Source organism: Sphaerodactylus townsendi, unplaced genomic scaffold (assembly GCF_021028975.2).
Source record: "Sphaerodactylus townsendi isolate TG3544 unplaced genomic scaffold, MPM_Stown_v2.3 scaffold_18, whole genome shotgun sequence".
NCBI classification, from domain to species: Eukaryota; Metazoa; Chordata; class Lepidosauria; order Squamata; family Sphaerodactylidae; genus Sphaerodactylus; species Sphaerodactylus townsendi.
Genome location: NW_025950341.1, coordinates 3,354,100 through 3,368,461, shown reverse-complemented (window position 1 = coordinate 3,368,461; position 14,362 = coordinate 3,354,100).

The window sequence follows — 14,362 nt, the reverse complement described above, 5'->3', positions numbered from 1 at the left end:
TACGATCATTTCCCACCCAAACGATCACATGGAAGAGGAACACTCCATCCCCTCAGTTCTGCTTCTGTTGCCACTCTCACTTGTGTAAGAAAAACAAGAACAGAAACAGGCGGAGGAGGGATGTGTGCTTGCACAGAAGACCTCTCGATGAACAACAGTTAGTGGTAAGTACTGTTTTTCATCTTTGTGGTCTCTGCAGTCTCACATGCGAGAGTAGCAAGCTCAACCATGCCTGGAGGCGGGTGCAGACTGCCTACTTAACAATAGAAGCACGGTTCTCCCCACAGCCACTTATGACATCCACGACTAGTGTATAATGCTTCATGAACGTGACCACTGTGGACCACGTTGCCGCCCTGCAGACATCCTGGAGATCTACTGCTGCTCCGAATGTGGCTGAAGCGGCAAGGGGTCCAATTGAATGCGCAGTGACTCTAAGCCAGTGATGGTGAACCTTTTCGAGACTGAGTGCCCAAATTGCAACCCAAAACCCACTTATGTATCGCAAAGTGCCAACGTGGCAATTTAACCTGATTACTGAGGTTTTGGTTTAGAAAAAAACAGTTGGCTCTGAGACGTGCGTTACTCGGGAGTAAGCTTGGTGGTAGTTGGTGGCTTTGCTTTGAAGCAACCGTGCAACTCTTTCAAACGGGTGAATCATGACCTAGGAGGGTTTACTCAGAAGCAAGCCCCATTGACAGCAACTGAGCTTACTCCCAGGTAAAGGATCATTCTGTAGTTCTTCGCATGAAAATCAGTGGGGTTTAACAGCGCTTAACAGGGTTACCTACATTGTTTCCCCAAAACTAGGTCTTAGGTTTAATGCTAATAATCGAGCCCAGCGACCCAGGCCAACCTAGATGGGTGAGGGTGGGGGTGGGGGCGACTCAGTTTGCGTGTGCCCACAGAGAGGGCTCTGAGTATCACCTCTGGCACCCGTGCCATAGGTTCACCACCACTGCTCTAAGACAACACTGCACCTGTCCTGTAAATAGGCTATATAAATAGATTTAGAGATCCAGTGGGACAATGTCTGGGTTGTAACTGCTCTACCTTTTCTTAGCCCATTAAAACACACAAACAAGTTAACATCCTTGCAAAAGTCAGCTGTCCTAAGCAAATAGCATCACATCACAGTATGCCCCCAACATCACAGTATGTCCCCCCAACCCGTGAAGGAGACATCCGTCAATGTCTCTAAATCATGGTGAATTATGCCAGAATGGACCCCTTGTACCAGATTCTCAGACATTGCCCAGCCAGAGACATTGCCCAGCCAGATTCTCAGAGACGCCAGCACAGCCATGGGGATTGAAAGGCATAGCCACTGTGGGTCGAAACAGCTCTGTAATGTGGAATGAAGCAATTTTGCAGAGGTCTCATAAAGAGATGAGCATGTTGGACCAGGGTGATTGTGGATGCCATAAAGTTCAGCAGCTTCTGAATACTCCTTGTTTGTTGGAACCTATTTTGATGAAAACGAAGAACCCAGGAACAAATGGCCATTGCTCTGGAGAGCGGTAGGTATGCTCCGGCCAATTCTAGTCTCGCCCCTATAAAATTAACTTCCTGAATAGGGACCAGACATGAGTTGTCGTAATTAACAATAAGTCCCAGATTCTCCATCATTGATATGGTGAGGGCCACTTGTTTCTCTTAATTCATCCAATTGATGAGGCCACTAACAGCTAATCATTGAGATGAGGGAATATGGTACACCCCTGCAGGTGCAGGTGGCCCACTATACCCACCAGACACTTGGTGAACATCCAAGGGGGCATGGCCAGACGAAACAGAAGAGCAGCAAACTCGAACACTGACTGACCAAGGAGAAATGGAGGTACTGTCTATGGTTCTCATGAATAGCAATATGAAAATAAGCATCCTTCAGATCAAGGACTGCAAAACAAATGTCCATGTCAAGCAATGAAGTACCTCTGGGAAGGACAACATCTGGAATTTAGACACTTTCAGGTGCTTATTATCTTCCTGAGGTCCAAAATAGGCCGTTTTCCCCAACCTTTTTGTCAATTAGGAAGTAGCTGGAATAGAAACCTGACTGAATTGTGGGGTCTGAGAGTTCCGAAAGAGTCCCCTTTGGTAGGAGTTTTTTAATTTCTCCCAGAAGCAGTGCAGAAGGGGGGGGGAAGGGGGGGAGAAGAAATGCCTTCTTAGGCTTATTCTTCGACTTGTGTGTTTTCTTGGACTTTTTCAAGGGCAGCCCCGAGTTAGCCCTGGTTAAGTTCATGGAAGGAACAGCCAGAAACGTCAAAGGAAGTGGAAGGGGCACCACCAATGGAGTTTTGTCCTCCCTGCTCAAATCTTGGGAAATACCTAGGAGCCGGATCGATTGCTCCCACGGGGCTGCTTTTAGAAAGTGGCTCTCACCTGCCTTACTTTGGGTGTCAAAAGGGCACAGGCCTTGCACTTAGAGGGGACATGAGCCTCCCTGGGGCACGTCAGACAGTCCTCGTGTATGTAATTCTGAGCCATCCTGGCACCACAACTTGTGCACGCCTTGAAGAGTGCAGTCTTTCCCCCTCCATCATGCAGCTCCAAAAGATAAAAAGACCACAGTGAGAAGAAGCACGTCCTGCTCCTGTGACAGTGGATAGAGAACTGAGCAGATGGAGTGTTGCCCTCAATCCCCATGTGTGCCTGCACAGAAGACCAAACAGTTACTGGTAAGTGCAATGCTGTTTTTTCAGTGTTTTATTAATAAATGGATTTCTGAAGGAACAGTATCCCAGCATTGTGGTCAGACGTTAGAGCAAACCTACTGGGAATACTTCAAGTTTACAGGGAACAAAATCCATAGTTTTAAATAACTCAGACGCTAGCCTTCATTCTTAAAATATGTTGCCCTTGATTTAGCTTTTTCTATGGGAGGATTTTATATAGATGACTAGAGCATTTTGCTTCCTTCTCTCATGTTACTTTCTTAGCATGTTTTGTCATTATAATTCCCATGGTGTGTCACCATGACGGATCCGTCTGTGTCAAATGTGTTCTCTTAGCAGTGCATTTCCACATCAGAGAACCAGACTTCTGGATCCAATGGCCTATTCCTGAGACTACTTTGATTACAAAATTCAGGAATGACATTTGGAGTGTGTGTGTGTTAAAACACCAAGGAATCAAAATGTAAACTATGAAGGCTTTCTTTTGGGCAATCCTTGCATGCACCAATTTTGAATCCCATAATCTGCAGATGCAAGGATTGAATATCGTTTCCACATTCCTCTCCTCAGCAGTCCTTTCCAATTCCTGATCTTGCTGAACTGACTGAAGCAGCAGGAAGGACAATTTTGCCTCCTCTCCCTTTCTGCTGTAGCTTCCTCTTGCATGATTGTCCATGTGGATTCCATGATCCTGGATATAAATTTTCCCAGGGTCAGAAACAACTGCTGGGTCATCTGCAGGAGGTTGTGGCCACAGGCGCCTCTTGTTGCAGCTGCGTGGTTGGCTTGGGGTTGGGGTTGGGCGTGGCAAGCAGCGTGAGTCAGTTTAACAGCCGCAGCGTTCGAGGGCTCAGAGTCCAGGAAGAAGCGGTAGGTGTCAGAGAAAATCAAGTTCTACCTGGCTCAGGGGTGGCACCTGAGGTTTATAAATAGCGGAAAACACTCTCGCTTGGGTGAGCATTGTTCAGGGGAAATTTCAGAGGATTTGGCCCAGCAGTTTCAGTGTTAGGGCGTGAGCAACAAACTCACGGTTCCATATACATACATACATACACGGTTCCATATACATACATATAAATTGAGTGTGTGTGTGTATATTTGAATGTGTGGATATACATACATATATACATATACATATATACATATACATATATACATACATACATACATACATACATACATACATACATACATACATACATACATACATACATACATACATACATACATACATACATACATACATACATACATACATACATATATACACACACACACACACACACACACACACACACACATACATACATACATATATACACACACACACATATACATATACATATACATATACATATACATATATACACACACACACACACACACACACACACACACACACACACACACATACCCTACAGTGTCAGTAGAGACTGAAGATAAATCTGTAGTTAAGTAATGTGCAAAACTGCCATTCATAACACAAAATGAAGGACAATCTTTATACAAGAAAAGCACTCCATAACACCTGCTTCTCCATGGTTTTATCCCACTGCACTATTTGGCCTAATTTGTGGGGTTGTGGCCAAATGAAAAAAAATGTTTAAAGAGGGCTCCAGTAACAGGAGAGACTGAAAGGACCTGATGGATTTCAGAGTTTTGTAGGATGCCCTTTTTCCTCAGAAGCAACATCTGGGACTGGTCAAATAAATCATTTAAGTATGGACTTATTTTTGATCTAATATAGTTGAAAAGTTTATCTTAACATTTATGAAATAAATTTATCTAACACAGCAGCACTATAACTAAAAACATTTGTGCCCATTGTGCCCATGGCAATTAAGTTAATTTGTTTTAAGTGTAACTTGTTATGTGGTGATTTATGATGAGGGACCACTCTTGTACATATTTTTTGTGACCACCCCATCCCACCACTTCTACCTGAGCTTGTTAGAAATAAATGATTGCTTTTGTGAAAAGTACTTTTAGCTAAACACCTTCAGCAACCCAAGAATGGAAAGAAAATATATTCTGTATTGACTAGTCATTGCTAAGAATATTGCTAAATAATTCAATTGTCATTGTTGTCGTCGTTGTCCCCTCCCCTGTCCCCCTTCCTGTTGACCGCTGTAGAAGACATGCTAAAAGGGCTGGGTTAAAAAGCAAGCATGCAACGGATGTCAAGAGCAAGATAAATTTATTGCTTATTGAGGGAGGAAGCATTGTTCAGGTAGGAGATGCAGCCTTGACAAGGCCAGGTGTGACTGTACTTCCTTGCACTGCTGACACCTCAGCCACAGTCTAGCCACTTTGGCCTCGCCTGGCTTGCTCACTGCACCTGAGCAGCAAGGAAAGGTGTGCCCTTGATTGCCACAGCCCCAGAGGGGGTGGAAATTAACTTCCAACTTAGCTTGAGATAAAGGAGCCCTCCAGGCAGCTTTATCTAAACAGCCAAGTAGTCACCAACCAGGTCATGACAGACACATTCTAGTGAGTAGTATTTAGTCATAAGTTGTGTGTGCAGGAAGCTTTCCCCCCGCCCCCCCGGGCTGTGTCAGTTATTTGCTTTGGAGCTCCTCCACACATAGAAAGTGCTTTTCATGGAAATGAATGGTTGAAGCCTATTTGAGCGCTTGCATTACCTGGTGGTAATCCTTGCATAGGGTTGCCCACTGTGTCTTGGGAAATTCCTGGTGATTTGGGGGCAGTGTCTGGGGAAGATGGAGTTTGGGGAAAAGAGGTAGCTCAGCAGGGAAGTGATGCTGGATAGAGTGCTCTCTGAAGCTGCCATTTTCTCCAGGCGAACTGATCTCTCTAGTCTGGTTGTGATTCCCGGAGAACTCCAAACCTCCTTCTGAGGTTGGTATTTCAACCATCCTGTAAGGTAGATCAGTATTATAAACACCACAGTGCAGGCGGAATAAGGAAGAGCATGTTTTTCCACTGCCTGTGGTTTGATGCATGATCATGAGGTGGGAAGATCTAGGCTAGGTCCCTTCTGCACATGCAGAATAATGCATTTTCAATCCACTTTCAATTCACTTTGAAGCTGGATTTTACTGTGTGGAATAGCAAAATCCACTTGCAAACAATTGTGAAAGTGGATTGAATGTTTACCTCTGCTTCCCAGTTCACACACAGCAAGTGTACATTAGGGATGTACAAAAAGTTTTTGTTTTCAGTTTGGTTTCTTTTTCGAAACCTTAATGCGGGATCAGCAGATTCAAAATTAAAGCTACATTAGTAACTCATGGTGTGTATGTGTGTATGTTTCCCATTGAAAACCAATGGAGAAAAAAAGATAAATAAATTACATTTATTTTTGTAGGGGGTATAGATATAGATATCAATCTGTATGTATTATATAGGGGATGTATATCGATATCGATATCGATAGATAGATAGATAGATAGATAGATAGATAGATAGATAGATAGATAGATAGATAGATAGATAGATAGATAGATAGATAGATAGATAGATAGATAGATAGATAGATAGATAGATAGATAGATAGATAGATAGATAGATAGATATCTGTAGTTATGTGTGTGTGTGTATTCATTTTTTCTCCATTGGTGTCAATTTCTAGCTGTCATTTTACTCTCCCTTATCCAATTGGGGACATCATACCCAGGCTGTCCCTTTACTCAAGGGACATTCCCTGCTAGATATCAGGATACAGCATTCCAATGTCATAGGCTATTAATTTTTTTTTACTTGAAGAGTGGTCATCAGGCCACATCAGTAATTCAAGCATATGGCATAGCCAGAGGAAAACAGATAATAAAAAACAAAATGCTACTAGGCAGGCTCCACATATAAGTAGGAACAGGGATCATCTCTGTACTGGGCATGTAGAGAATGGGACTAGGGGGTGGGCACACTATGCAAAATTCTGACTTTCTGCCTGCTCTGTGGCTTTAGGATGTGGGGCTTTTCCTCCTTTCCTTACGGGTGGTACAACATGTTGTTGTACTTCTGTGATCTGTTTAAACCAGAAGGCTTTGAGGTTTCACAGAAGGGAGCTTCGTCTGCTAGGATGCTATACTGTGGCACTAATTGTAATATGTGCACATTATTGAGAGAAGAGCAGGTGAATTTTTCTCTAATCCTCCTCGTCTTCTTGTGTTACCCGCAATAACATAAAAGTTTAGATAGTTTTTTTTAAGTCTCCATCACGTACGTGAGAGTTGAAGGCATCCAGGCCTGGCTCAGGAAGCTACACCCTCGGCTTCAATCCTACGATTTAAAACATTAAGAGACTCATGAACCATTACAAAGGGTGCAGGTCTTTTGACTGTCTTTATCAATTAGCCTCAGGGTATTGATGGAATCATCAGAGCAAGGAAACACCCCTGACCCACCTCCGGATTGCCTTCAACAAATGAAAATAAGGACTCCTTTCTATTTGCCCGTCTCCCATTTACTTTGAATTTTTCCCCTATAAATTGTTTTACATGTGCTTTTTGCGTGTGTTTGTTTTAGTAAAGTGTTCCTGCATTTAAGATTCTTAAGTCTGTCCTCATTTCCACTGAGAAAACCCCCCTTCTTGCTGGGCCGAGCTGCCGCCCGGTTGATCCTGTTTTCGGTTCGGCAGCATTAATTGTTACTTTGGCAGTGGTAACACCTGTACATCAGGGAGTAGAAACAAAACATTGCAGGCACAGCCCCCAGAGAATGAAATAGCATGTAAATGGAAGCTACTGCTTATGTAAAATGAAAGCCAATGAACCAGCAATGTGATTTGAAGTAAACATTTTGGAAACATTTTGGAAAGACAGAACACAATCTATATACCTCTACTGGTCGGAAAAGGTCTCTGTCATATCTGTATGTAATTTTTCCCCATTCTCCCCCCTCCCTCTGACCTTACATTCTAAACTAGACACTAGTTTGGCAGCGATCCAAAGATTTCCAAACATACCCATATTCAGTATTTCTGACTGAAATAATTCTAATAAACATATTTATTAGGGAAAGTTTGGTTCAGGGTTTTAATTCATTTCTGAATGTGTAACCAGATGTGGGATCCAGCAGGTTCTCACAGGTTCCTGAGAGTAGGTTACTAATTATTTGTGTGTGCCGAGAGGGGGTTACTAATTGGTGATTTTGCCACGTAATTTTTGCCTTAGTTACGCCCCTCCTCTCAGCAGTAGCGTGCAGAACTGGAAGCAGTCTACCAGGAGGTGCATTGGCATGCGTGGCAGCCTGCGCCTGCAAGCATCTCAAGGCTTTCCCACTCCAAGTGACTGGCGTACAGCTGCTGGCGCCCCTGCCACACAGTCCCACTCCAGGAATGCCCTCCTGCCTCTCGAATGCCCTTCGCCACCGCCTTCACCACAGTGCCCCGCCCAGCCCCATTGGTGCTACGCCACAGTTTGAATCCCACCACCATGGGAACCTGTTACTAAAATTTTTGGATCTCACCACTGTGTGTAACCATAGAGTTTAGCATGCAAAACACTTCAGGGAATCCAGCATAATAATAATCATAGCTGATGTTTTAGCACTGAGCTTTCAGTTTTGGCATTTTAGATTGAGCTTTCAGTTTTGGCATTTGATTTTGGTACTGTTCAATTCTGATCCCCCCCCCCCCCCGAAACACTGATTAATAGCTACAGATTTGTTTAACTAGTTGGTAGTTCGTTCCAAACACTTGCATTTTTTTTCTGCTTACATTTGTCAGTTTCTGAAGCCCTCTTCCACTCCGAGACCTAAAAGCGGGCATACATGAATGTGTATACTTCTATGTCATTTTATCCCCAAAATAATTTGTACTGGCTTAAAGAAAATTACAAAACCATTTAAACAAACAGGCAACGAAAACACAGAAATATCTGGGCTAGTCTTTGTTCATCAGACTGCCTAGTAGTGCAAGCATCAGACTGTGGGCCGCATGCCAAAAATCCTGCCTCTGGCTCACTGAATTGCACCCAAAGGCACATGTGTTTAGTCCCACCCATAGTAGTTGCAAGACGAGGAGAACAAGCTTAATCAAGAAGGAACTCTGATGTTTGTAAGCTGCCACCACCAGGATCCTATTCCTCTATGTCAGTGGTTCTCAACCTTCCTAATGCCGTGACCCTTTAAAACCGTTCCTCATGTTGTGATGAGCCCCCAACCATAAAATTATTTCCGTTGCTACTTCAAATATGTGTTTTCTGATAGTCTTAGGCGACCCCTGTGAAAGGGTCATTCGACCTCCAAAGGGGTCACGACCCACAGGTTGACAACCGCTGCTCTATGTGTTATTCTTGCCTCTGTGGTCCTGTCAAAACAACATCCTTGGAGTTTTTAACTTCCCTACTATAACATTTATTGATTCATATCATGTGACAGGCAATCATGTAATGACCCTTTCCTCTAAAGCCTTTAGGGCCCTATATCAGTATTCTGCAGGGCATTCTACTATACCTGGAATGGGCAGAAGCATGGGACATCAAAGACCATGTCATGTTGGATCAGCTGGAGCCACGTTGCTAGGGCTTTTTGCAGAGAATCTGTATTAGGTAGATGGTGGTCTAATCTTGAAATGTACTGATGAAGTGAATACTCTTTTATCGGGAATTGTGACCTGTTATGGTTCCATCTTGTGAACAGACGCCACAACTGGAATACACAAAAATACAAATCAAGTATGCTTAAAGCTTGAAAGTGCATTTTGCAAATTTAAAAATATACACTGCTTGTTGGTTCTCAACAGACAAACCTGGAACTACTAGAGGCTGCAGGGCCAGACACAGTCTCTTGAAATGGCTTCTGGAAAGAATTACATTTGAATGGTAGAATCTATTGATTTTGGACGGCAATCAGAGTTTTAGCACCATATTCAAGTGAACTACTGAAATAGCTAAAAAATCACTTCTGGTCTGGTATGACTGATAACAAATGCTTAAGCAAAACAGTTATAACTGATGAGTAAAAGGGAGGGGCAACTATGATTTAGTATGAGGTACAGTTTGAAAACTGTAAAGCTACACCTGGATAGATACGCAGCTGCCTTTATTTGCGTATGCAGAAGATCACACTCTCATGCTTGCAATAAGTCCAGACTTATTTTGTCATTCCTCCCTCACCCCACAATTTTCTACTTACTTGGGACTAGACATTTGTTCAGGGGAGAGAAATTCTTGTAGAAATATCATCATGCAATCCAAGAGCCAATGCCCCCAATTCAGAAGTGCTTATCTATTCTTGGAGACCCCTGAGGTATCTCTCACCTCCCCTTTACCCATAGGCAGGAATGTTCCCTAATTCTGAAATTCACTTCTGATTTTCCTGTTGGTCAGCTTTACTATATATAACTTTGAAGGGGGGAATTATACTATTGTCTCACAGAGCCAGAGTAGTGATTGAGAGCAGCGAGCTCTAATCGAGAGAACTGGTTTTGATTCCCTACTCCTCCACACGAGTGGCCAATTCTTATCTGGTGAACTAGATTTGTTTCCCTGCTCCTGCACTATGGTTTAAAGAAAAAGCACCTGACAAAAATGAATCAAAATTTGGATCCCCGCCACACATTTGGCAAAAGGATCTTCTGAAATACTTGGTGATCTCACCCCATGGTTACTGTAGTTGTGGCATTTCTAATTCTCCTGGAAACTGACCACAGAACATTACCCTGTCTGAATCAGCATCAGCAGCTTATGGCTGAGGAAGCTATCAGACAACTCAAGAGATGATAGAAACCACCTAAACTTTAATTACTTAAAATTGGAGTTTGGAATCGTCAGTGCTGAGCTAGCCACTGAAGGAATGTTGGTGTGCATGTCATCCACATCTCTGAAATCAGAGAAGCACATTGTATTTTTATTACTATCATTTATCTAGTTATCCCCCACTTTTCTCCTCAGTGGGAACCTAAATCAGCTTGCAGTATTGCTTCCCCTTCCTCTACTTCATTCTCACAAAAACTACCTTGTGAGGGAGATTAGGTTGACAGCAAGTGACTAGCCCATATTCAACCAGTGGGCTTCCTATTCCTATTTAATGGATATTCCACATCCTATTCTTATTTTTATTTATATACTTATTAGTTTTTCTATACCGCCCCTCCCCCGAAGGGCCCTGGGCGGTGCACAGCATAAAATACAGCCACAAACAAATGGAGCACATAAACAGAGTACAAATTACAATAAATAATATGGGTTCCATTAATGATAACACTCTAAAATCCCTTAAAACACAGCGCTCAATACAAAATTATTTCGGCGTCCAACATTAAAATGCGCATTAAAACCCTCCCAAAGAGGGGGAACGGTGGTCCCATAGATGTTAAAGAGACCCAAAAGAAAGAAAGAAAGATTATGATATTGTAGCCACTATACCATGTTGACTAATCCCTCACTGCTTCTGAGCTACTGGTATTACTGCCAAACAAGCAGCATAGAGGAGTCCCTATGAAAAGCGTACTGATTATATATGCTGTGGTGCCCAGGCTGCTAACACAAGTAAATGGGGCCCCACATTAATGAATGGGAAAAATAAAATTTGCAGTTTATAGACTTGAAATTAATCAGGATAAATGCTCCAACAGAATATGTGAAAACTGGGTGGCTATACAAAGTAACAAAATGACAAACAAGAGTCACTGCAAGTAAGCACAAACTGATGCACACTGGAACAAAAATATTGCAGCAATATATGTTCTTTCTCATCTTTAAAAATCAGCAAATAAATATTGTTACATTGATGGAGTGTTATAGCAGTCTGTATATCACTTTCTGTGAATTCCCAGCTTTTATTTTTAAAAGGTCTTTAGCCTTTTTTGATGTTATATAACCTTTCCCCTTACACAGAGGTGGGATCCACCAGGTTCTCACAGGTTCCCGAGAGTAGGTTACTAATTATTTATGTGTGCCGAGAGGGGGTTACTAATTGGTGATTTTGCCACGTGATTTTTGCCTTAGTTAGGCCCCTCCTCTCAACAGTAGTGCGCAGAACTTGAAGCAGTCTAGCAGGAGGTGCACCGGCGTGCATGGTAATCTGCGCCTGCGTGCATTCGTTTCCCGCCCAAGGGTCCTTGCCACAGCCCCGCCCAGGAATCCCCTCACCTCCCCAGAATGCCTCCCTGGCCACGCCTCGGCCAGTAGCCACCTTCAGCCCTCCCATTGCTAATGCTACTGCACACAGTTTGAATCCCACCACCATGGGAACCTGTTACTAAAAATTTTGGATCCCACAACTGCCCTTACATCTCCAAAACAAAAGGAGCTAGAGGCTTAGGGCTTTTACACACATGCGGTATCCTCACTGTGAGCGCATATTCTTTTAGGATTTGATTCTCAGTTATGGAGAATTCCCCCTTTCTCCCTTGGCAGTCAGTTCAAAGAATCTCTACTGTTTCTGAAAGCACAACTTTTTCCTTACTCTTCACAGGGAAAGCGAAGGAGATCACCATACATTAAGCTTTCTTGGACATTTCTTGCTTCTCCCCACTTTCCCTTGCCCTCACCATAGCTGTTCCTCTCATTCTTTGAACCACAATTTCAGGACTATTGGAAGGGTTTCTATTTTTTTTAAATTAATGCTGAACATGAAATCCTGTGAAAACTGACATGGTCTAGCAAAGTAATGGTCTTAAGTTTGTTTGTTTTTTCTATTGAAAACTGGAAATTCATAAGAAATTATGCAGCAATTGCCATAACATTATAGAATGTTATTCATTTGCTGATTCTTTTAAAAAGGCTGAAAAAAGCCTAGGGGGCATGGAGGGAGGTATTGGCCATTGCCAGTGAAGTGGGGCTGCGAAACTATGGGAATACTAGCCATGAGGAAGCCCTGCTGCTGTATCAGCAGAGGCAACAATTACAGAAACAGTCACAATCCTGTTCACTTGTGAAAAGCTCTTACATCTGGCAGTAACATAGAACCATCTCATATAAATCTGTAGTGCAGCTACTTTTGAATACAGTGTACTTTTTGGGTTGCTTCATTAAAATAATCCGAGGAGTTTGGAGCACTTTTTGTTTGATAATTTGAGCTTTATAATTTATGACTGGTGTTAGTAATATGACAAGTATATAATATCATGATTAGTATGGATGCAGGTTTTTCTTTTTCTCACCATACTAAAACTTGAAAGTCACACACTGACTGGCAATGGGCACAGTACAGATGCAAAGATGTACTGCTTGATATAAAACATCGCTGATATGGAATTTGTTGGCATAAGATCTAGAGAAGAAGAAAAGTTTTAGATTTATGCCTCCCTTTCTCTCCTGCAAGGAGACTCAAAGGGGCTTACAAACTTCTTTTCCCTTCCTCACAACAGGCACTTTGTGAGGTAGATGGCGCTGAGAATGTTCTGTGAGAACTGACTAGCCCAAGGTCACTTAGTAGAAATGTAGGGGTGCAGAAACAAATCTAGTTCATAAGAACATAAGAACATAAGAAAGAGCCTGCTGGAACAGACCAGAGTCCATCTAGTCCAGCACTCTGCTACTCGCAGTTGGTCACCAGATGCCTTTGGGAGCTCACATGCAGGATGTGAAAGCCATGGCCTTCTGCTGCTGCTGCTCCTGAGCACCTGGTCTGCTAAGGCATTTGCAATCTCAGATCAAGGAGGATCAAGATTGGTAGCCATAGATCGACTTCTGCTCTATAAATCTGTCCAAGCCCCTTTTAAAGCTATCCAGGTTAGTGGCCATCACCACCTCCTGTGGCAACATATTCCAAACACCAATCACACGTTGCGTGAAAAAATGTTTCCTTTTATTGGTCCTAATTCTTCCCCCCAGCATTTTCAATGTATGCCCCCTGGTTCTAGTATTGTGAGAAAGAGAGAAAAATTTCTCCCTGTCAACATTTTCTACCCCATGCATAATTTTATAGACTTCAATCATATCCCCCCTCAGACGTCTCCTCTCCAAACTAAAGAGTCCCAAACGCTGCAGCCTCTCCCCATAAGGAAGGTGCTCCAATCCCTCAGTCATCAGATTCACCAGATAAGACTCCACTGCTCATGTGGGGAAACCAGATTACAGTCCACCTGCTCTTAACCACTGCATCGCATGGGATTATTAAAGGTGCTCAATGCTCATTAACTGAGGAAGCTTTAAGAGTGTTAGATATCTGAACTTATCTCCCCAGCTTATATTTACTTTTTGTTCCTCTTTTTCATTTAGATTCAAATGGGTAGAAATTAAGAAGAGTGTGTTTGAATTTCTTCCTCACAGAGTAACAAGTGAGTTGAGTTTTCTACAACCAGAATAATAACAATTGTAATGAAAACAAATTCTTGACAACGATTCAGTTGGGTGAAGGCTGACTGAGAACACGTCTAGTCCATTCCAGAGTTTGGTGTAGCTTTGAACAGAAGTGTCATTCCTTCAGGGCAACTAGCAACTCCTGGACAATGCCATTTTTGACACATGCGAGTTTCCTCTCCTTGAAGAAAACACACTATAGCTAGTAGTTGGGCTTATCCTGAAAGATGTCTTTAAAGTGGAGACTCAGTGTTAAAATCTAACTGCCAGCTCTTTTGCCACCTTTCCTCACTCCTTCTTGGTTTGTGGCTAGGGGCGTTTGCTGCTGTTTGTAATTTGTCAAGAACCGCCCCTATGAATGGCTAAGAAGAAACTGTCTCCCTGCACAGTGCCTGGGCTGGGCCCTCCTTTTTTTATTCACAAGGTGAGTCATGCTGAAGGTAAGTGTTTTTTCTTCCTGTCTAGAGTGAT